The 23,611-nt window shown below is 44.3% G+C and overlaps 1 protein-coding gene across 14 annotated transcripts in view; it reads left to right on the top strand.

Annotated features, from left to right (window-relative positions):
• The window catches only part of GRIP1 (glutamate receptor interacting protein 1), a 380,704-nt gene that overhangs the window by 148,243 nt on the left and 208,850 nt on the right, over positions 1 to 23,611 (top strand). The window lies entirely within an intron of this gene.

Below are 23,611 nucleotides of genomic sequence, written 5' to 3'. Positions count from 1 at the left end.
TGCAGGAGCCGCGGAGCGCCTTCCCCGGGGCTTGGGCATCGGCTTAAAGGATCCCCGCCACCTTTAAGCCGCTGCCCAAGCCCCGGGGAAGGCGCTCCGCGGCTGCAGGAGCCGCGGAGCGCCTTCCCTGGGGCTTGGGCAGCGGCTTAAAGGATCTCCACCGCCTTTAAAACGCTGCCCAAGCCCCGGGGAAGGCGCGGCGGAGGCAAGCAGCAAGCTGGGTACCTGGCTGATTGTTTCCCTGTAGAAGTCGGGCGACTGCGTGGGCGGGTTTCCCGGTGGCGCAGGCAAGGGCAGGAGGCGGTCGGCTTAAAGGATCAGCGGCTTAAAGGATCAGCGGCTTAAAGGATCCCCGCCGCCTTTAAAACGCTGCCCAAGCCCCAGGGAAGGCGCTCCGCGGCTCCAGGAGCCGCGGAGCGCCTTCCCCGGGGCTTGGGCAGCGGCTTAAAGGATCTCCACCGCCTTTAAAATGCTCCCCAAGCCCCGGGGCCTGGGGAACATTTTGCTACATGGGCGGGAGGGGAAGCAAACCCTCCCCTAGGGCCCGCTGTATTTTTTTTACAGCGGGCTCTACTGCTAGTATATGTTAATATTTGTCAATGTGAAGGAGGGGAATTTGTAATTCAGATGAGCTTTCAGGTCATTGTAGATTTTAGATTCCCATTATGAAGTTGTTAAAGCAAAAGTCTCTCATGTGAAGATGCCCTCAGTTTTAACTCTGACCAGGTAGAATATTCTTCTATGGTTCTTACAGTGTAAATCTTACAGTGTAAATTTTAAAATAATAAAATTTGTTAATCCTTAAGATATATTTGGCAGTATACACTGTATTGCTGTATTTTCAGTAGAAGAGCAGTCATTGTAGGGCTGCAGTTTATAATTTCTGAATTATTTTTATTTCAATTCATTACCCCAACTGTGTTCATTAAAACTGAAGTGGAAATCTGGATTTGAAGGACCGTTGTAGACAGAAACACTAGCCTGCAGTGTTTCAATAAAATTCAATAAACATTGATTACTCAGTCTAATGCAGTTTACCGTGGATTTCTTTCGAAAAGTAATTTACTCTTGCCAATATATTTTTATGCATGAGCCCATCCTGAGAAATTAATTAACATTTAAAACACTTTAACGTAATACAAATGACAAATGAAACATCCTCTTCTTTGACCCAGACATGCTGATAAATTGTGGTACAATAATAAAGATTTTAAAAAATAAAGAGCTAATATATGGTTTCTGGAATTTTAGGTCAATATTCAATTTTTTATGCAATTGGCTATTTATTATATTGCATTTCTTTTATTGCTTTTTAAAAAGCTTGCCCCATTGAGAGTGTTTAGGAAAGATAACAATGCTTTCACAATGAACCACTTTTAAGCCACTGTGTTTACCCTGGGATTGCAGTATGGAAATTATTCTAGTTCTCTGTAAAATAGAGTAATATTCTTCAAATGCATTCATATTTACTATTCAGTACAACTAAAATGTATGATTACACATCTAGATAGTCAGTAGTGAAGAAAAACAGAACAACAGCTTCAAATCTTTTTTGTTTATTCAAAGCTGCAGATGCTTGAAAACCAACTTCTTTAAAGCTGGATAATAATTTTTAAAAACGAATGAGAATAGCAAATTGAAACAGCTATCTGTGCAGTACTAGCAAATTTTACAACTTCAGAGAGCATATCCTACTGTCAGTTAGCATCTGATTATCATTCCTCTACTATGTTCTTGATTCCAAAATTTTTAAAATGTATTTCCAGTACCATTTTCTTCACTTCGGTGACTTTGAAGGTTAGAACTTTGCTTAGCATGGTGCTGTTAGTTACATAACATCACCATGTGTATAATATTGTGTAGTTTTATAAGCAAAAACCAGACAGGTTCTAGCTCTTGAAATGTTTACAGCCTAATTTCTAACCTGGACTAGTGAGTCAACAGGAGAGGGAAGAATGTAAGCATGAAAGGACAAATGTGAATGAATGCAGGGACATATATATGGGCCATTTCACACCCAATAAATGAAGAGAAAGGGTTATCTTTTGCAGACACTTTTTTTTTTGACGTTCACACAATGTCATCAGCATCCAGTGTTCCAGCAGCAAACTGGCAGCTACGTCTTCCATTTTAAAGTGCTAGCTGGGGAATCCACAAAACTGGATTCCCCCACCCTTGTAGACCGGAACACACACCTTCATCAGAAGCACAGGAAATATTTTTTGGTGTACATAGATGGAGGAATGTAAAACATGAATTAATATTAGCAATGTAGTTTCCAAAACCGCACAAATCCTACATTCCTTAATATACTTCTGTCTGTGTTGTGCAGTAGATAGTTAGTAATTGCAGTAGCTGATATTTAGAATCTGTGATTGCGTTACTACATATGTGACATTTTTTTTAAATTACAATGTTTTTTTTTAAGGGAAGGCGGAAAGTGGGACTGCCAGTGTGGAGTAGTGGTAACAACTTCTAATCTGTGGAGCCAGGTTTGATTCCGTGCTCATCCACTTCAGCCAACTGGGTGACCTTGGCCTTGTCAGAGCACTGATTGAGCTGTTCTGGCCAAGCAGTCCTGCCGGAAGTTCTCTCAACCTCACCTACCTCTCAAGATGTCTGTTGTGGGGAGAGGAAGGGAAGGCCATTGTATGCTGCTTTGAGACTCCTTTGGAGTCTCCTTGCAGCGGCCACCAATCTAGCGACCCAATCTAGCGACCCACCAATCTAGCGAAGAGTCCAGGCAACCCAAATTGGGGTTGGGGCCCCAAGGTTGAGAACCACTGATCTACATTGACCGATGCCCGGAATAGGGGGGATAATTATATTAGGTCACTGCTATTTGCCATTTGTGGTAAACTGTTTTAATTGTTTTATAGGAATTTTAAATTGTATGGATGGTTTTTATTTTGTTAACTGCCACAAGCCAGCTATGGGAGCAGCAGTATAATAATCAAATCAATCAATAAATAATATCTGAGGGACTGCCTTTCTCCCTATGCCCCCTGCAGGCTTTATGCTCTGCAGGCACTACTCTAATAGTCATTCCTGGCCCCAGGGAGGCATGCCTGGCATTGACCAGGGCCAGGGTCTTTTCGGTCTCCTACCTGGTGGAATGAGCTACCGGAGGAGCTGCAGGCATTCTGCAGGGCCTGCAAAACGAAGCTCTTCTGCCAGGTCTATGGTTGAGGCCAGGAAGATCTGATGACCCCTTTCTACAGTACAGATTTCCCCTTTTTGCCACGTCCATGTGGAATTCCAATGTGACAATCAAAAACTGAGGCTGGCGGTGGCCAGTGGCGGCAGTGCGTGGAGGCAATGGTAGCAGGTGGACGGTGACGGCCAGCATCAGCGGGAGGTGGTAGGGATTGGTGCTGCAGCCACCAGCTGCTGGTGTGTTCTGTCAGCCTGTGCTGCACCACTGTCAAGCCTCGCCCTCAGGCTGGCCTCTGGACCTCTGGCTGGCCTCCTCTGTGCTCTGCAGCCCCTTCCCTGCCCACCCTACCCTCGCTGCCCAACTGCCAGCCACCCCCCCGGCTGCTCTGAAAGGAGCAATGTTGATCTGAAGTAGCCAAACAGCAGCGACGACTGGCAGTGGGTGGGAGTGACGGTAGCAGTAGCAGGTGGCAGGCGGCGAGAGGCAGTGGGATGCAGTGGGGAGTGGTGGTGGCAGCTGGTGGTAGCCAGCAGTGTCAGAGCCATGGCAATGGCCACCTCCATGCTGTCTTGATAGTTTTGCGCCTGCATGCTTGCTGTGCTCGCTGTGAGTACATGCGAGCGTACACATGTACACCCCCCTGCGCATGAGAACTGCCACCACCGCAGTTGTAGTCGTGGCCAGAAGAAGGTTGAGAACCGCTGGTGTAGACGAATAAACTGAAAGCATAACATGAGATGTAATAAAAACCGGTTAAGACCGCGGAAGACCTTAAAGGTCAAAACCAATTCTTGAACTGGATTTGGGTGGCAACTGGCAGCCAATGCAGCTGCTTCAGCACATGCTGGATATGGGCCTTCCAAGACATCCCCTAGAGCAGTGGTACCCAACCCACAGTCCGGAGACTGGTACCGATCCGTGGATCAGTTAGTACCGGGCCCTGGCTCCTCCTCATCCTCCGGCTGCTGCCTCAGGGGCTGCCCTGCCACTCTGCCGCTGGTTCATCTTTGGTGCTCTCTGGCGGCTGCCATGGCTGGGGCTCCCCCTCGCCGTGGCACTGCGCAGCTGCTGCTGGCAGCGTCCCCCAGCTGCCGGCGGGAAGTCAGTGGCGCCGGCAGGAAAGCAAGTGGAGCAGGGGCTCACGCGGCAGCAGCGTCCCTCAGCAAAAGACTACGCCCCGGGCCTCAGTAAAATTGTCAAGTGTTGATTGGTCCCCGGTGATAAAAAGGTTGGGGACCACTGCAGAGGACCCTAGCAGCTGCATTCTGCTCCAGCTGCAATTTTGGATCAAGGCCAAGAGAATGCTTGCATAGAGTGAGTTACAGAAATCTATTCTAAGGCTTGTTCTCTCATTTCAATAGTTTTATACACTTAGAATCTTTTTATTATTTATGTGTTTATTTATTTATTACATTTATATTCCCTATCACCATTAGCATGTTGAAGACAATTACCAACATCAACATCACATAAAGCAGGATTCTCCATATTTCCTCTCTGACAGCTAATGAAGCTATAACCTTTATGAAGCAATTTGAAGTCATATAGAAACACAATCAAATCATTATAAAGAGTTCTGAGAAAGACAAAATAGTATTTCTATTAGAAATTTACCTTGGCTGCTTCATTACATCCCCCATGCTCAGCTGTTAGATTGACTCACACCAATAATATACTAAATATTATGCATTCTAAATTGTTATGCTTAAATGTATTGAACGGGGTGTTCCACTCTGAATATTTTAGATTTCCTTCCTAAGTATCCAGATGACTTTTTAATGAATTTCATCTGCTTTTGTATTGTGGAATTGGCCAGGCACATTGCATGAAATTAAAATTGACTTAGTTTGACAGTGCAGAAAAAATTGGTGCAGAACTGAAGACAATATTTTGAACATATAATTTGTAGGCAGTGTAATGCCTTCAAAGAAAACAACAACCCTGTTTGGTATTTTCTAAGATTTTCATATGAAAGCAGTAGAGAAGAAAGAAGCCAAATGAGGCTGTTCAATGAAAGTTATTCAAATACTATCAGAAAATTATTGATCTAAGTATCCAGAGCCAGCTATTTAGCATAGAAATTAATTTGCTGATGGAACATGAGTTCTTTTGCAGAGCAACATGTACTTCAGTAGCATCACAATTAAAACATTCATATATTAAATATAACAGCATGCTTTTCTAGCGTATTTACTAATTCTGTGCTGAATCCAGTATGAGAGTAAGATAAAGATAGTCCTGATGGCAAATGCTGTGATGAACACCTGGGTGTTCATTTAGAACTCTCTGAGTTGAAAATATACCCAAAAAACAACTTTTCCTGTATTTTTAAGGTATATATTGGTTTCCCAAACATATCCAGGTTTTCTCAGGAAAACCAGGAAAAAAATCCCAACAAAGTTCCAGATATATTTGGGAACTACTGGTAAATCTGTAAACAGTGGAGAGGCGAAAGCAAATTGCTCCTGCCTCTCTGCTGTTTGTCAGGCGTCTACTGCAGTCCTTTTAAAGTTTAAAGGGGTTTCAGAAGACAGCTGGAGGATCAGCTGTGCTGGGCAGAGTGTAGGGAGAGACTGTTCTTGAAAGCTCAGTTTAGGACTGACTTCTGCAGCCCACTTTAAACCACAGTTATCTATATTGAGTTAACTCAGAAATTTTCAATCCCTGATTTCACCTGACCTTTCTCCCTATGTTTTTTTTATTTTTGAATTTCAAAATGCCTTGAGTGCCATTTCAGTTGTGTAAATGGGCTCCTGAGCCTTCTCTCAGGTTCTTAGACTGAGCCAAAAGCCAAAATATTATACTGTGACAGGGTGGGACAAGTTCCTCAGCAAAAAGGAAAACACATTAGTAGAGCAAGTGCTGATTCTTAGTTATCATATATCAAACTATATCATAGTTTAGAACCATGTGTTCAAGCTAACAACTTGCCCTCCTTGTGAATGCCTACATTATAAAACAGCAGAAGTCCAGTAGCACCTTAAAAGCTAATAAAATTTATGTTTGGGTATGAGCTTTTGTAAGTTACTGCTCACTTATTCAAATATAGCTAGAACTAGAAGATAAGCCCGCTGTAGGCAAAATACAGCGGGCACTAGCAGTCTCTAGCCCCGGCCCCCGGGGGGGCCGTGTTCCCGGGCTGACTTGTGGGACTGCAGGAGAAAGATAAGGAGGTCTGCAGGGAGGAGGAGGCGCAGAAGCAGAAGGCTTGTATGGTGGGGGCCGCATCCAAGGCCGCGGGGAAGGCAAAGGAGCTCAGGCGGCGTGCTCGCTCGGAATCGCTGAAGGCTTGCGGGCACGGGTGGGCTCTGGGCGTGTCACAAGCTTCAGAGAAGGCAAAGGAGCATGGGCGCGGTGTTCCGCAGCCTTCCCTGAAACCTTCGGGCTCCAGGCAGCTTGTGGCCTTGTGGCAAAGGTCGGGGAAGGCATGGGCGGCGCGCTCCTGTGCTGTGGGCGAATGGTTTGGTCCCCGGCTGTCTCGCGGCTGTGGCGCAGCCTTCGGGGAAGGTAAAGGAGCATGGGCGGCACGTCCCTTTAGGCGTGAGGAAGCGGTTCGGCCCCGGCCAGCTCACATCCGCGGCGAAGGCAAAGCAGGATGGTGGCGGCGCGGTGGTGATTCGCAACGGGGGGATAGAAGAAGAAAAAGAAGAAGAGTTGGTTCTTATATGCCGCTTTTCCCTACCCGAAAGAGGCTCAAGGTGGCTTACAGTCGCCTTCCCTTTCCTCTCCCCACAACAGACACCCTGTGAGGTGGGTGAGGCTGAGAGAGCACTGATATCACTGCTTGGTCAGAACAGTTTTATCAGTGCCGTGATGAGCCCAAGGTCACCCAGCTGGTTGCATGTGAGGGAGCGCAGAATCGAACCCGGCATGCCAGATTATAAGTCCGCACTCCTAACCACCACACCAAACTGGCTTTCCCCCCCGGCTCCCTCATCGTTGTGTGAGCGGGCCAGGCAAAGCGGCAGTGCCTTTGGCTGGGGCGAGGGCTCTTGACGCGGGCAGCAGTCAGTGGCCTGCAGCGATGCCAAGTGTAACGGGGGGGGGGGTGCAGGCGGGTTGCTTCACGTGGCATGGAAGAAGGCGCAGCCCCCCAGCCGCCAGCATCCCAGGGCGTTCCATGGCCCCCCCAGCCAGTTGGGCATGTCCCTCGGCCTTCTCCCGGGGCCAGGAGCAGGCTCGCCGCTTTGCAGACATGGCGAGGCTGCTCCCAGAGGCAGGAGAAGGTCGCGCCCCCCCCACCCACCAGCGGGCCCCCAGCAGTGAAGACCCTGGTGAGGGGAGGAGAACCCGGGCTGGAGGGCTCACCGCTCGACGTGGCTGGTCTGTCTGGGCAGCGAGTCCCCGGCCGGGCCAAGCAGCCAATGGGGAGCCACGCTTTGCACGGCTCCCCATTGGCAGCTTGGGCCAGTATGGACACTCAGAGGGCCCAATCAGGAGCCGCGAAGCGACTCCTGATTGGGCCCTCTGAGTTTTTTTTCCCGGACAGGGCCCGCTCTATCTCCTCCTCAACAGCACTTACCCTTTTATTTAATCCGCTCCACAGAAACGGTTAAAGATGTGAGCCCATCTGTCCTTGTATCTAGGAAAGTAGAGTGATTTCAGATGCTAAATGACCACAGCAGGCAAATAACAATATGCAGAGGGTTAGTGTGTATGGAGAAGTCAACAGTGGTAGGAAACTTGGGTCTCGATTAATTCCAGGAAGATCCATGGTGTTGTGGCACAATCAGTGGATCCAGCAACATCAAACAATACCAAATCAGGTTCATACTCCTGCTTATCCTTTTATGTGATTCATACCATCACATGTCAGAAATGTTCTTCCATCTTCTACATTGGGCAAACAAGCCAGTCCCCACACCAAAGTATAAACAGCCATAGATCTGACATTAGAAACCACAAGATTCAAGTTTCCTCACAGGATATTCAGTAGCAATTCCCTTACAAAGGATTAGCAAGGGGTGGTTAGAAAGAGACTGCTGAATTGGTACTGATAATGAAGTTTAAGACAACACATCATCTTGGTCCAAATCAAGAAAACTACACATCCATAAGAAGGGTCTCGCCATGGCATACTAATTTTCTATATGGAGGGAAATTTGTAGAGAGAAATACTCTCTCTATATATCCATGTAGAAAATTATTTAGTAATGTTAATCTCCTACCTGTATTCTGAATCCCTTCATAGATTTTACCAAAGCAGAAAGTATACTTCCTAGAAATTTGTGAATGTCTTTTTGAAGACCTAATCCATCCTACCTGAAAGTCATCAGCATGTAAATGACTCAGAATTGAATAGGCTCAGAGTTGGAAAGTTTGTTTGTTGTATCATCTGAAGAGGACTTTTAAAAGTTTCACCTCAAGATCAGACCAGCTCTTGGCTGTGCTTTAAATGGATAAGTGCTGTCAAAACTGCAAAAGGGACCAGTTTTCACTAGCCAGCTACAAGGGAAACACTCACTTTATAAAGTCAAAATTATTATCTACTTTGGTTTTGATTCTTATTTTTCTCAGGCCTGTCTTTTTCCTTGATCTGCCAGTTTAGATCACAAATCACCCAAAACAAATTGTGACAGAGCTTTCCTGTGCTTTTGAGCTGGCTTTAGGACAACTTTTTGCAAAATAACATTCTGGTCTTTTGGGTTCCTTGACTTAAGCAAAGAATTCTAAGTAGGCAAAAGTGCTTGAAGCTCCAAATAGTTAGAACATACATTGATTGCATTTAGGATTCATGAATCTTAGGTGGTTTTAAGGGAGAAATAAGAATATATACAGGAATGAAGCAAAAACTCTGAGCATTGAAAACAGGATAAAATTATTTAAATCTATGGTCACAAATGGTCACAGATAAACAATGTTTATGTGGTTTGACATGCTCAGAGATTTTTTGTGCATGTCTTGTTTTAGGAACTGTTGCTTTATATGAATGTTTACAGCATTTTATTTTCCAGACAGTGGCACACAATAAACCAGTGCTGTTCAATTTTATAGTAGCATTTCCTAAGCTGGACACACTGCAGAAACAAAATCCTTTGTGATCACTCCCGAAAAAGGAAAAAGCTATATAATGTTAATGTGCAGGCTGAAAGAAAAAATGGTGTTTGGGTAGGTGTTGGCAGAGGAATTAACACAGCAATGAGAACATCAGATTACAGAGTAAATAAACGTTTGTTTAGGCACTAACATATTTAATAGGAATCAGTAGAGACAGAGGTAGGTTCCTAACTACATCTCAGCTGAAAGAGTAAGACTAAATGAAGAACGGTAATATTCAGGAACGTTGAATTTTTTTCAGCTCTGTTATAGCGTAAGGGCATCTGGGGGGACTGAGAGAGCTGGGAGGAGCCAAATTTGCAGTATAGCTGCTGGTGCTGCTCTTAAACCCCCCCCCCCCCAAACACCCAAGTTTCAAAAAGATTGGACTGGAAGTCCAAGTCTATGAGTCTTCAATGAAACTGTCTCGGGGGGGGGGGGGTGCATTTAAACTAGGGAACATGGCTTTTTTGAATTTTAAATAGCTTTTGCAAGCCATGACAGCAGTTCAAATGAACTCCAAAGGCATTTAAAGGGATCATAGTCTCTTTAATGCCTTCTCCAAGCAGAGAGTTGATTCCAATGGTATTTAAAGGTAATGAGATCCCTTGAAATGCACTCTAACTGTGGGTATCTGGCAATCCCAAATAATCCCAAAAATATTTGGGATTTTTCAGGCCTGCCATTTTGGATACCTGGAAAGATGGGGGGGGGGGAATATCTAGCTGAATTAATACCCCCAAAATATGATAAAGCATTTTTAGGCATTTTTTTCCAGTTTGAATTAGCCAACTGCGCACACCTAGTGCTGTCCTCACTATCCTAATAGTCTTCTTGCTGCTCTTTTCAGGGTCTTCTTCTTTTCTTTGTTCAACAGGTATTGTCTTTTCAACAGAATGTAGCACACATGAGCTTCTTAATATAAATGCTATATAGGGTTTACAGAAAATAATCCAGGTGGATTCTACTATAGTAAGGCTTATTTTCTGTTGCCTTCGGAAAAGTTATGGTGCTCTGAATACATACCAGCTGCCAAATCCTAAATTTGCCCATATCCAGAAGAGGTAGATTTTCTCTTGCATAGCCCCTTTCCCTGCCTTAAGCAACACTGACTGTTTGCAATTGTCATACCTGACCTATTTTCCAGTAATTTCCCCAAAGGTAACAAACATCCTCCATAAACTTAGCCTATGAAAAAAAACGACACAGAGTGGGCCTCTCATTTTAAGGACAAGATTGTGTGTGTTTATGCACACATACAACATAAGTACCAACAGAGTTTAGTCAAGGATAATTTGATCATTAGTTTTCTAGAGTAATGGCATTATCTGTTTCCAAACTCTGCACTTAAAATATTTGTTTTAAATGCCACACTAATATTGAGAGCATAAAATTGTTTCATTTATACAAACATAGGAAAATAGGAACACAAGAACACAAAAATATTTTCAGATTTCTGTCATAACAGAATTGAATGGTTTTATGAATACACTAGTGAGAAAGCCTGCTGCAGGCCTAAATGCAGTGGGTGCCAGTGGGACAAAGGTGTGTGGGGGGAGGCAGCACTGCTGAGGCACGGAGCGGCCTCTCCTTTCCCTCGCCCACCACCCCCTCCCAAAGCGAAAGTCGAGTGCACGTTGGGGCTGGTGAGTCTGTGGCCAGCTGCCGCCACCGCCTCATCCCCGATCTGTCAGGCAATGGAGCCATAGCCGCAACCTCATCCATGCTGGCGCCTCTTTGCAGGGCCAGCAACCGACGACGATTCTGCGCTGCCACTGCCATGGCTTCTCACCGGTGTTGCCACTGGCTCCTTCTGTCCGACACTGCCGCCAGCCAGGTGGAGCAGTAGGGTGCCACAGGTGCGGCAGCCATGGCAGCAGGGGTTGTATGGGGCAATGGTTGCAGATAGGCTCGCAGCTGGCTAGGGAGGGCGGTTCCTCCAGGGGCTGGCCCAATCAGGGTGGGCTCACAGAGCATGTCTGGCTAGCCAGAAATGGAGATCACACACTCTCCGGGTCCTGGACATGCTCCACCCACCACCCTTTTCACCAATTATCATAGGGCCACAATGATTAGGATGAAGAAAATAAGTTGCTCTTAAATGGTTATCTTATTCAAATGTCTATCTGAGGGATCTACATATAGTGATTGGCTTGCTACAAAAAGATCTGCCACAGAAGCCCTGCTGACCTTGTCCCCTCCCATCACTTTCAGAAGTGAGACAAATGCCGACTAGAGACAAGGACTACTCTTCTTAAAGCTCATCTGATATCTGTGTTGCTTACCTTTAGGCACTAGGCCAAAATGTTTCTTAAATTGAGGGGTTGATGTTTTACCACCACTTTAATAGTGTACCTGTTATTTTCTGGTATTCATTATAAGTTGTTTAATTAGCTACATTTTTATGCTGGGTTTTAATTAAGAATTTCAGTGCCTTTTTATTTTGTAAGCTGCCTTGGGCATGTTCTCTGGAGAAGTGGTATAAAAATTCCTACACAGTTATAATTTTTTTTAATTGCAGGAATTATCATAAATTGATTCTTAGAAATGGCTTATCCTTAGCTGAAATAACCCCCCCCCCCAACCATCCAGGGATCCTTACCTCTAAAGGAATATTAGAAGAGCAGGATCCTTCTGCGACTCACATCTTTCCCATCTGATGTTTGAACACCCTGTGGTAGCAGTGGCACACACCCACCCCTCATAGCATGAGAGCCACCTTTTGCTTAGGCCTGGTAGGAGAGACAACAGTGGGGTGGCACTGATTCTGGAGCCATGTCTTTTCTATGACTACATAATCACTAAGACCACATTGAGAGGCTGCTTCCTCACCACCATGGTGTCAAAGTACCACGAAGCTAAGAAAATATCTGCAGTCCATGTAGCCAAGGTACTAATGGTACAGAAACAAGCATGCATCCCACCCTACTGCTGGAGCCAGACAACATTAAAATGAGTGGGGAGTGAACAGAACCTCGTCATGTGTAGCTCAAAGAATGGACTGCAAATAACTCTGTAGCCTCAGATCTGGTCTATTAGATGACAATAGCGATCAGACCGCTCCGCTTGCAGTTTGTAGCTTAGAAAGGCAGAAACACCTTTCTTGATATCATCCCTAAATCATAGTACAGGGCACTGCCTGGCTCCAAAATGAAATGAAATGGATGCCAGTCAAAAATGAGGCTGGACATGGAAGTGGCAGAGCATAAGGCTCATTGTGGAGTATAGGCGGAGAAGTGATCCCTCAGGTATACTGGGCTCAGACTGCGTGTGGCCTTAGAGGTGATAACCAAAACCTTAATCCTGATCTGGAATTTGACTGGAAGCCAGTGCAGCTGCTGGAGGATGGGCTGGATGTGGGACCTCTGAGGTGTTGCTGTGAGGATCCTGGCAGGTGTGTTCTGGACCAGTTGTAGTTTCTGGATCAAGGATAAGGGCAGGCCAGCATAGAGCTGGTTGCAGAAGTACAGCCTAGAGGTGACCGTCACGTGGATCACTCTGACTAGGTGTTCTGGGGCCAAGTTGGGCACTAGGAGTTTGGCTTGGCGAAGGTGGTAAAATTCAGCCTTTGTCAACCCTTTTATCATTGACAAACCGCTGAAACATTCTTCATACTTTGAGAAACTCTGGAAATGATGTCAGCAGGCCACACCTTCCCTGCACACTCCAGAAAGTCAAATGTCACTAGAAGTTACATCACCTAGATAATCCAACCAGTTGTGACATCACACTCTTTTGCCCCCTGCCCCCCATGCCAGAAACGGCCCAGCAGCCTACTCCATTGGGATGGGAACAGTGCTGGGGCAGGCACCCGCCACTTCATTGCTCCCTGCCATTCCCTCAACACAGTCACCATCATGTGCAATGATTTTCAGCCAGCAATTATTTTTATGACTGGGCCCCCTCCCTTTTTCACCCCCTCCAGGCTCGTCATTGACCATTGGGGGAGGGGTCAACATATCCATATATGGTCATATCACCCAATAATATTTTAAAATTAAAATTAAATATATTTAATTAATTTTCTACACTGTTGGGAAAGCCCTTTCAAGGGCATCAAGAAACCCCAGAGTTTCATGAAACCCCTGTTGAGAAAGCCTGCCCTAATTAAATGCCACCTAATCAGCACTTCATTTGATTCACCAGACCCTTTAGCTTTTACATAATTCAAGGCAAAGCCATCAATTAAACAATAAATATATGATTAATTACCTCTAAAATGGTACCAAACTGGTCCATGTGGTTAGGCTTAAATAACTAAATGTACATACAGTGCTGTTATAATTTTACAGTATGCTGGTAGAATATGTTAAAGATATATAAGGAAAGAGTTGATGAAGAGTTGATGAAATCTAATGCAGTCTGAGGAAGAAATATCAACAATAATAATGTAATTCCTTGAAAATATGACTGATTGCCTAAACAAAGGAAGTATAATTAGTTCTAAGTTTAATTTCAGCAAACCATTTGATATTGTGAAATGTTAGCAATTGCACCCCCTTCAAGGATCGCTGCCTTGTTGTGGCAAGGGGGCTTGCGTAGCTCAGTGAAGCTATGAGCTATGCCGTGCAGGGCCACCCAAGACGGACAGGTCATAGCTGAGAGCTCTGACAAAAGGTGATCCACTGGAGAAGGCAATGGCAAACCACTCCAGTATCTTTGCCATGAAAACTCTATGGACAGTTCCAATAGGCATAACGATATGACGCTGGAAGATGAGCCCCTCAGGTCGGAAGGTGTCCAATATGCTACTGGGGATGAGCAGACGGCTAGTACGAGTAGCGCCAGAATGAATGAAGCGGCTGGGCCAAAGCCGAAAGGATGCTCAGTTGTGGAAGTAACTGGTGGCGAAAAGACAGTCCGATGCTGTAAAGATTTTTATTCCATAGGAACCTGGAACGTCAGATCCATGATTCAAGGCAAGCTGGATGTGGTTAAACAAGAAATGAGAAGACTGAACATCAACATTTTAGGAATCAGTGAACTAAAATGGACAGGAATGGGTGAATTTAATTCAGATGACCATCAGGTATACTACTGTGGACAAGAATCTCGCAGAAGAAATGGAGTAGCCTTCATAATCAATAAGAGAGTAGGAAAAGCAGTCTTGGGATACAATCCCCAAAATGACAGAATGATCTCAGTTTGAATCCAAGGCAAACCATTCAACATCACAGTGATCCAGGTCTACGCCCCAACCACTGCTGCTGAAGAGGATGAAGTTGATCAGTTCTATGAAGCCCTACAACACCTTCTAGAAGCAACGCCCAAAAATGATGTGCTTATCATCATGGGGGATTGGAATGCTAAAGTAGGAAGCCAAAAGATAACCGGGATAACAGGCAAGTTTGGCCTTGGAGTACAAAATGAAGCAGGGCACAGGCTGGTAGAATTTTGTCAAGAGAATACAATGGTCATAGCAAACACTCTTTTCCAGCAACCCAAGAGACGACTCTACACATGGACATCACCAGACGGTCAACACAGAAATCAGATTGACTATGTGCTCTGCAGCCAAAGATGGAAAAGTTCTATCCAGTCAATAAAAACAAGACCAGGAGCTGATTGTGGTTCAGATCATGAGCTTCTTGTTGCAAAATTTAGGCTTAAATTGAAGAAAGTAGGGAAAAGCACTAGGCCACTCAGGTATGAACTAAATCATATCCCTGACGAATACACAGTGGAGGTGACAAATAGATTTAAGGAATTAGATCTGATAGACAGAGTGCCTGAAGAACTATGGACGGAGGTTCGCAACATTGTACAAGAGGTAGCAACTAAAACCATCCCAAAGAAAAAGAAATGCAAGAAATCAAAATGGCTGTCTGAGGAAGCTTTACAAATAGCTAAGGAGAGAAGGGAAGTGAAAGGCAAGGGAGAAAGAGAAAGATACACCCAATTGAATGCAGAATTCCAGAGAAAAGCTAGAAGAGATAAGAATGCCTTCTTAAATGAACAGTGCAAAAAAATAGAAGAAAACAATAGAATGGGGAGGACCAGAGATCTTTTCAAGAAAATTGGAGATATGAAGAGAACGTTTCATGCAAAGATGGGTATGATAAGGGACCAAAATGGTAGGGACCTCTCAGAAGCAGAAGAGATCAAACAAAGGTGGCAAAATTATACAGAAGAACTATACAAGAGCGAGCTTAACATCCCTGATGACCACAATGGGGTAGTTACTGACCTGGAGCCAGACATCCTGGAATGTGAAGGCAGAGGAACTAGAGATCAAATTGCCAACATACGCTGTATACTGTCGCCTTGCCTATTTAACTTGTATGCAGAGTACATCATGAGAAATGCGGGATTAGAGGAGTCACAAATTGGGATCAAGATTGCAGGGAGAAATATCAACAACCTCAGATATGCAGATGATACCACTCTAATGGCAGAAAGTGAAGAGGAACTAAAGAGCCTGTTGATGCGGGTGAAGGAGGAGAGTGCCAAAGTTGGCTTGAAACTTAACATCAAGAAAACAAAGATCATGGCATCCGGCCCTCTCAATTCCTGGCAAATAGAAGGGGAAGAAATGGAGATAGTGACAGATTTTATTTTCCTGGGCTCCAAGATCACTGCAGATGGGGACTGCAGCAAAGAAATTAAAAGACGCTTGCTCCTGGGGAGGAAAGCTATGGCAAATCTAGACAGCATCCTAAAAAGCAGAGACATCACCCTGCCAACAAAAGTGCGTTTAGTCAAGGCTATGGTCTTCCCAGTTGCAATGTATGGCTGCGAAAGTTGGACCATAAGGAAGGCCGAGCGTCAAAGAATTGAGGCTTTTGAACTCTGGTGCTGGAGAAGACTCTTGCGAGTCCCTTGGACTGCAAGGCGAACAAACCAGTCAGTCCTAGAGGAGATCAGCCCTGACTGCTCTTTAGAAGGCCAGATCCTGAAGATGAAACTCAAATATTTTGGCCACCTCATGAGAAGGAAGGACTCCCTGGAGAAGAGCCTAATGCTGGGAGAGATCGAGGGCAAAAGAAGAAGGGGACGACAGAGAATGAGGTGGATGGATGGAGTCACTGAAGCAGTAGGTGCAAACTTAAATGGACTCCGGGGAATGGTAGAGGACAGGAAGGCCTGGAGGATCATTGTCCATGGGGTCGCGATGGGTCGGACACGACTTCGCACATAACAACAACAAAAGCAATTGCAATTACATTCTAAGCTTGGGCTTGAACATGGGTCCTTTATGATTCCGTTTTTTTTACACTCCCTGAATGGATGAGCATCTTTAACCTAGTTATTTTGTTGTAACTGGTTGGGGTCCAAAACAAACTTACATTCCTTTTATTTTTTTTTCATTTGTTTTCCCTCCCCCTTGATTCCTTACACTGGGGAGGATTTAATTGACTTTTATTTTTCTGTCTGAAATTGCCTTATTATATTTATTTTTATCATAGGTGGTTCTTTTCTGCCAGAGGCATGTTCAGATATTTGTTCTGTAAACCAGTTACATTATTTCTGTTATATTAGCTAATCTGCCAAAGATTTGGCTTCCTTTTAGCATATATTAATTCCATCAATTTGATCTAATTGCACTTTGGGAGATGCAAAAAGAAAATAAACTTACCAGAGTAACTTGCTGGCAACCATAATTTTTAATTATTGTACATAAAAAAGATCTAAAAGATGCTTTCTGTAAGAGAAGCATGGTAAAGTGTTTTCAAAATTTACACAGATGAAAAAAAATCAAAGGGGGGCATAGCCATTTTGGGCTGTGTGAGACCATGTTGGTTTTAAGCCTAGTTGTTGCTAGCAGCAACTGTGTAAAATGGATGAAGGCTGCAGGAAATGGAACGGTGAACTCACTCTAATTGTGATTGTTAACAGAAATATATTGTAACATAATGCATACAAATGTATGGACATTTTGCAGTGGGTTTCATGACACATTAAATTTCTGGCCCTCAGGGAATTCACTTGTCTTACAGAATTTATACTAGGATATGAAACTAAGAATGTCTTTGAGTGATTTTTGCTGAGAATCTGTACTTGCCATGAGGCAACAAAGATAGAAATCACTAGCCTAGTCTTATAGTGGGAATATCACACTCTTGATTACTGCATGAAAGGAAAACAGAAACTTTTGTCAGCTGGGCTGCAAGGAATAACAATGCAGCCTTAAGAACAGTTATACACTTCTAGAGCCACTGATTTCAACTGTAATGCTGTTTAGGATTTCACCCACAACTGTACGCTTCTGCTGTATATGATCGCATGCACACATACGTACACATATATATGAAGAAGCGTGCATACACACAACAGCTTATACTTTGAATAAAACTTTGTGCCACTGTACTAAGGTACAGGACAGTCCCACATTTGGGGGCATTTTCCCCATGTCCCGTGTCGTTTTTCAGATGTTCTGCGGTGTTCTCTGTTTTTTTAAAAATAAAATTTCTTTTTAATTGTTTTAATTTTTAATTTTTTTCCCCAGCAGGCAGCCCAGCAGGCAGGCCTGGCTCAGAAGGCTCCCGTGCAGGCGCCCAGGCTCCGGGGCAGGGCTTGCGTGGTGCCGCCATTCCCACCAGGGCCCGCCGCTCTGCTGCTGCCTGTTTGAACCTTCTGAACCATCCGCGGGGCTCTTCCCATCCGCGGGGCCCTTCTTGATTTCACTTGAGGCCAGTTGGGGAGGGAGGGGGGAAGCCGCTGCTGCCATGGTACGTCCCACATTACGGCCCCTGATTTTGGTCAACTTTACACTGTACTCAAACTTGGTTCTTTTGCTTCTGACCAACATAGCTACCTACCTAAATCTACATATTTATATACAGGCAGGAATGTGATTGACTGAGCTGTGGGTTCTAAATGTTTCTACTATGTTAACCTTTAAAGACAAAATACTCCCTAGAGGTTGCTGAAACCCATTAATTGAACTCTAAAATTTTTATCAAAGAAATAAGAGAGAAGTCTTTCCCCAGTTCCAAGCTGGATATTGCAGCATACCCTATGCTAAGAAATAAAGCTCTTTAAGGCATCATAACCAACTAAACTAAAACTATTGTGAAATAATGGTAACTGTACAGAATTTGTTGTGTTGTTTGTTTTGTAGCTAGCTTGAGCAGGTTAGGGAAGTCAGCATACAAATTTCCTAAATAAATGAATATAAATCTTCATCATGGTAAAAACTGACTTTTCAACATAAGGTTAGAGTTTCAATAAACTACAACAATTCCCAGTTGACTAGCTATAATTTTACCACTATCAAATATTGTCAAATAATCTCAGAAGTCAAGAATGTAACTATGTTATCAGCGAAATAATGTGCCTGTTGACCCTGGTATGGTATCCAAAGTTTGTGTGTATATAGGAACAATCTTTTGGAGATATTGGGGGGAAATGTGTGTGTGTGGGGGGGTTAAATTTAAAAATAAACAATGGCCTGTCTAAACACTGTCAAGACTAACATTCTATAGAGCAGTGGTCCCCAACCTTTTTATCACTGGGGACCGGTCAACGCTTGACAATTTTACTGAGGCCCGGACGGGGGTAGTCTTTTTGCCGAGGGATGTCACCACCACCTGAGTCCCTGCTCCACTTGCTTTCCCGCTGTCCGCTGGGGGCTCTGCCAGCAGCAGCTGCGCAGTGCCATGCCAAGGGGAAGCCCCAGCCATGGCGGCCGATGGAGAGCACCAAAGGTAAGCCACCAGAGAGCACCAAAGATGAACCAGCAGCAGAGTGGCAGGGCAGCCCCCAAGGCAGCAGCCAGGAAGGAGGACGAGGAGGGGTTGTGGACCGGTACCAACTGATCTGCGGACCAGCACTGGTCCCCGGACCAGGGGTTGGGGACCACTGAGATAAAGTACAGATTTGGAACCCTGAAAATTAGAATGTTAGAGTAGGATCTGGGAGATCCCACCTTATAATGGAAACATGCTGGGTGACCTTGGCCCATTCAACACTCTAAATAAATGTATATTTTATTTCTATACCACCCCATCCTGTCAGCCTGGGGTGGTTCTAATACCACCCTCAGCCTTACCAGCTCACAGGATTTTTGTGAGAATAAAGTGAAGGAGAGGAGAACAATGCAAGCATTTCAGAGTGGCTCACAGTTGCCTTCCCTTCCTCTCCCCCTAACATACACCTTGTGAAGTAGGTGGGGCTGAGAGAGCTCCAACAAGATTGCTCTGTGAGAACAGCTCTAAAAGGACTATAATTTGCCCAAGGTCACCCAGCTGGCTGCATGTGGAGGAGCAGGGAATCAAACCCAGCTCACCAGATTAGAAGCTACCAATCTTTACCACTACACCACCTGAAGTAAATAAATAAACAGCTTATTTTTAAAAAGGTGACAGGCCCAATAGAAGTAGTCTATAAATGTGATAATAAATAAATGCAGACTGTAATGTAGCATCTATAGAACTTTATCCAATTATTTGAATGCTTTGGGCTACTGGCCATTGAATATAAATGCACAGTGGGAAAGTTAATGATTGATAGATTATTATTTTTCTTCCTATGGTCCTTTTCACAAGAAATGCATAGAAAACTGCTTCTCTTTCTGGACTTTCACTTGGATTATTTTAAGAGTGCAGTTTTTTTTTAAAGAAGGGTTTCTGTTATTCGTTGTTTCCAGTGATGATCTGTCTCTTCATCTTAGCATAATGACTAGTTTGAGGAAGCCCCTATTCACAGAGAATGCTGCTGGAGCTAGGCAAGCTAAGTGCTTGCTACACTGCTTTATAATTTATGTCACTTTAGATGAAAAAGGAAACTTCTTGCAGGTTTGGGGGGAAGGAGTAAAACAAGCCCTTTGATAATGTGCAAGTGCAATGCACACTTAGCAGGTGGCAATATCATTTGCTATTTGTATATAATTATTATCACGCTTAGGGAAATACCATACATTCTTAGTGCTTGATGAGGAGTTTCATTTGTACACATCATCATTATCTCTTGTGACATTTGCTTTAGTGATATTAATCTGTGCTTTACTTCTGCAGCAGTATAGTGGGGCTGTCCTCATTTGTTTTATTGTGCTGTTATGGTATCTATGTTTGCATTCATGCTTTTAGATAAGTTCATCATGTAGGGGAGGGGCTGTGGCTCAGTGGCAGAGCATCTGTGTGTGGCATGCAAGTGTGCTCAAGTTTAATGCCTTGGCATCTTCATTAAAAGAACCAAGTAGTAGGTGATGTAAAATACCTTCACCCAAGACTCTGGAGAGCCAGTGATAGTCCGGGTAGACAATACTGACCTTTTTGAGTGAAGAGTGCAATTCAGTCTCAGGCAAATTCATGCCATGTGAATTCATTATATTACTTAACAGATTCATGTTGTATTAACAAAGATCTTTAATTTGACTTTGCAATTACTCTCCATATCATATCTTCCAAATGATGGGGAAAGAGGACTGTATTAACTAAGCTGTGCATTTTAATTAAACAACCATTACTCTGCTCACAAAAGTTATTAACTGAGAACATTACCTTAACATCATATAATGTTGTGATTCCTGATCCTTTATTGTGGGCCAAAAATGCATCCTAAGTCTATATGGGAAGTTGCAGTGGTCCCCAACGTTTTATCACCGGGGACCAGTCAACGCTTGACAATTTTACTGAGGCCCGGAGGGGGGGGTAGTCTACTCCTCTCCTCTCAACCACTGCCCTAACACTCTCTGACTCTGATCGCTATGGTAACATTTAAACATCCCTTCAAAATAAGTTACAGATACGCCAGAAAAACGAATATTAAAAACATTTATTTTAACTAGCAATATCTACAAATCAGTGCGAGCCCTGAGCTTGTTTCTTTGCATTGACCGGGGGGTTGGCAACCTCCAGGCATGGCCTTGAGTTCTGGAATCACCATTCAAGCCTGCACAGATTTCAGACACCGGGAGGTTGCCACCTCCAGGCGCGGCCTGGAGTTCTGGAACCATCACTCAAGCCTGCACAGCTTGGAGACCAAGACCTGCCCTGGAGGCCAAACTGTCACTCACCGTCGGTGACAAGAGTCCCTACCCCCCGTTCCCACAATTGCTCAGTGACCACCAGCAACGCCACCAAGTGATGTACACACACACTTCTTCAGATACCTGCTTGCACAGGAAGCTTACACCTTGAATATAACTTTGTGGGTCTTAAAAGTGCCACCAGACCCAAACTTTGTCCCAGTGACCCACACTGTATTTGTTTGGGTTGCAACAAACAGGGTTGCCCCCTTGCATTATGACTCTGAAAGGCATCCCCCCAAAAAACTTTTACTGTCAGGGGCAGTAAAAGGGGCATGTAGAAGTCCTCCTCCTCCCCCCCCCCCCCGCCCACGTGCTGCCATCTTTAGAAGACCTGCAACTTTGTATTGCAGCACGAGGGCACAAACTCCAACGGCAGAGTGCGGCCGTGACCATGCACTTCTGCCCCAGGGCCCAAAGAGAGTGCTGCAGCACACCAAGGGTGCCTTTCACCTGGCGGGGTGACTCCAAGCTGCTATGCCCCCCTCCCCCGGGTGCAAGCAGCTCAGTGCGGGCAAAAGTTTGGGCAGGCGAGGCACTCGCTCATCGCAGAACTTTCCACCCACCATGGGGACCACTTGGCCAGCTGCTGAAGAGGCATGTTTCCACCTCCTTGGGACAAGTTCAGGACAGACTGGCAAGCAGCGCACTTGAGGCGGTCATGAAGGAGCCAGCTTGTCAAGGAACAGTAAGGCTGCAGGGAGAGAGGGAAGTTTTGCCGAGGGACGTTGTCGCCGCCACCTGAGCCCCTGTTCTGCTTGGTTTCCCGCCGGCACCCCTGACTTCTCGCTGTCCACTGAGGGGTGCTGCCAGCAGTAGCTGCGAAGTAGCACGCCAAGAGGGAGCCCCAGCCATGGTGGCCGCCAGAGAGTACCAAAGGTGAACCAGTGGCAGAGTGGCAGGGCAGCCCCCCGAGGCAGCAGTCAGGGAGGAGGACGAGGAAGAGCCGCGGCTTGGTACCAACTGATCTACGGACCGGTCCCGGTCCCTGGCCTGGGGGTTGGGTACCACAAGAGTAATTCAGAGTTTAAGTAAAACAAACCAAAATTCTGAGCCTTAGACAAGCATTTTAGTGCCGTTATTTGTATGTATTCTAAATGCCAGATACACTGGATTTTAGAGAGGCAGTTTGGTGTAGTGGTTACGAGTTTGGACTTCTAATTTGGCATGCCAAGTTCAGTTCTGCACTCCCTCACATGCAGCCAGCTGGGTGACCTTGAACTCGCCACGGCACTGATAAAATTGTTCTGACAATGATAAAACAGTGATATCAGGGCTCTCTCAGCCTCACCCACCTCACAGGGTGTCTGTTGTGGGGAGAGGAAATGGAAGGCGACTGTAAGCTACTTTGAGCCTCCTTTGGGTAGAGAAAAGCGGCATGTAAGAACCAACTCTTCTTCTTCTTCTTCTTCTTCTTCTTCTTCTTCTGTTTATTTACAGAGATAATTTACATTTGTCTTACCTTTTTTCCCCAAGTAATTCAGAGATCAGTTATATCCTGATCATTTTATAGTTGAATGATTTTATTTACATTTTCTTCCAGGTGCTCTACTATTCTACTAGACTGTAGAGGCAATTCTAAACACACTTACTCGGGAATAAGTCTCATCGAATTCAGAGAGACATATTTCTGAGTATACTTATTTAGGATTGTAATTTAAATATAGTTTATTGGTTAAAATCCATTGAAATTTTAATGGAATTCACTGTACATAATTTTCAATGCGTGCATCATGTCACGTACTTTTAGCTACTGAAGCAATGAATAATGTGATTAAATGTTACTTGAATTTATCATTGACCTATATCAAGAAGCCTTGGGTATATTTATGTAATTAAAATTAAAATGCAATAATGAATAATTATCTTAAATAAATAGAATAATAGAGAACTTTAAACACATACTTGTGTATCTACAAAAGCATACTAATAGTATATTACTTGGAGCATTTGTCTGGAGGACAAGATGGATTTCTCATGAGTATATCTCTTCTTTTAGAAATCACTTTTTAATTAACATTCTGTACTAGATTTGCACTATCTGTTCCATGTGCCACAATACACTAAAACAGTAGTGGGCAATCTTTAATGAACTCAAATAATAATCAAGAATTTATGGTGGTTAATTAATACTGTAACAGTATTGTAAGAAGAATTCAGTAGAAAAAAGAGAGATAGATCAAAATTAAGAAGGGAGAAATGACCAAGGGCAATATACAGCAGTGAGGAAGCAACATATATAAGAGGCTATGCAGGAGACCAGGAGGTATCAGGCTCATTAGGACTCCCTAGTACATACATGTTCATGCATATAAGTATGTCATGTGTTCTAATTGTGCCTATATTTAACTGTGACAGCCCCTACTTTCTGAGAAATTATGATACTTGGTTAAAAAAATTGTGTGATCTTTTAAAGCTTTTCCCAGTGCAATTTTTCATTCCGTGGGTTT

Source organism: Paroedura picta, chromosome 5, assembly GCF_049243985.1.
Source record: "Paroedura picta isolate Pp20150507F chromosome 5, Ppicta_v3.0, whole genome shotgun sequence".
NCBI classification, from domain to species: Eukaryota; Metazoa; Chordata; class Lepidosauria; order Squamata; family Gekkonidae; genus Paroedura; species Paroedura picta.
This window is presented reverse-complemented; position numbering and strand designations above follow the sequence as displayed.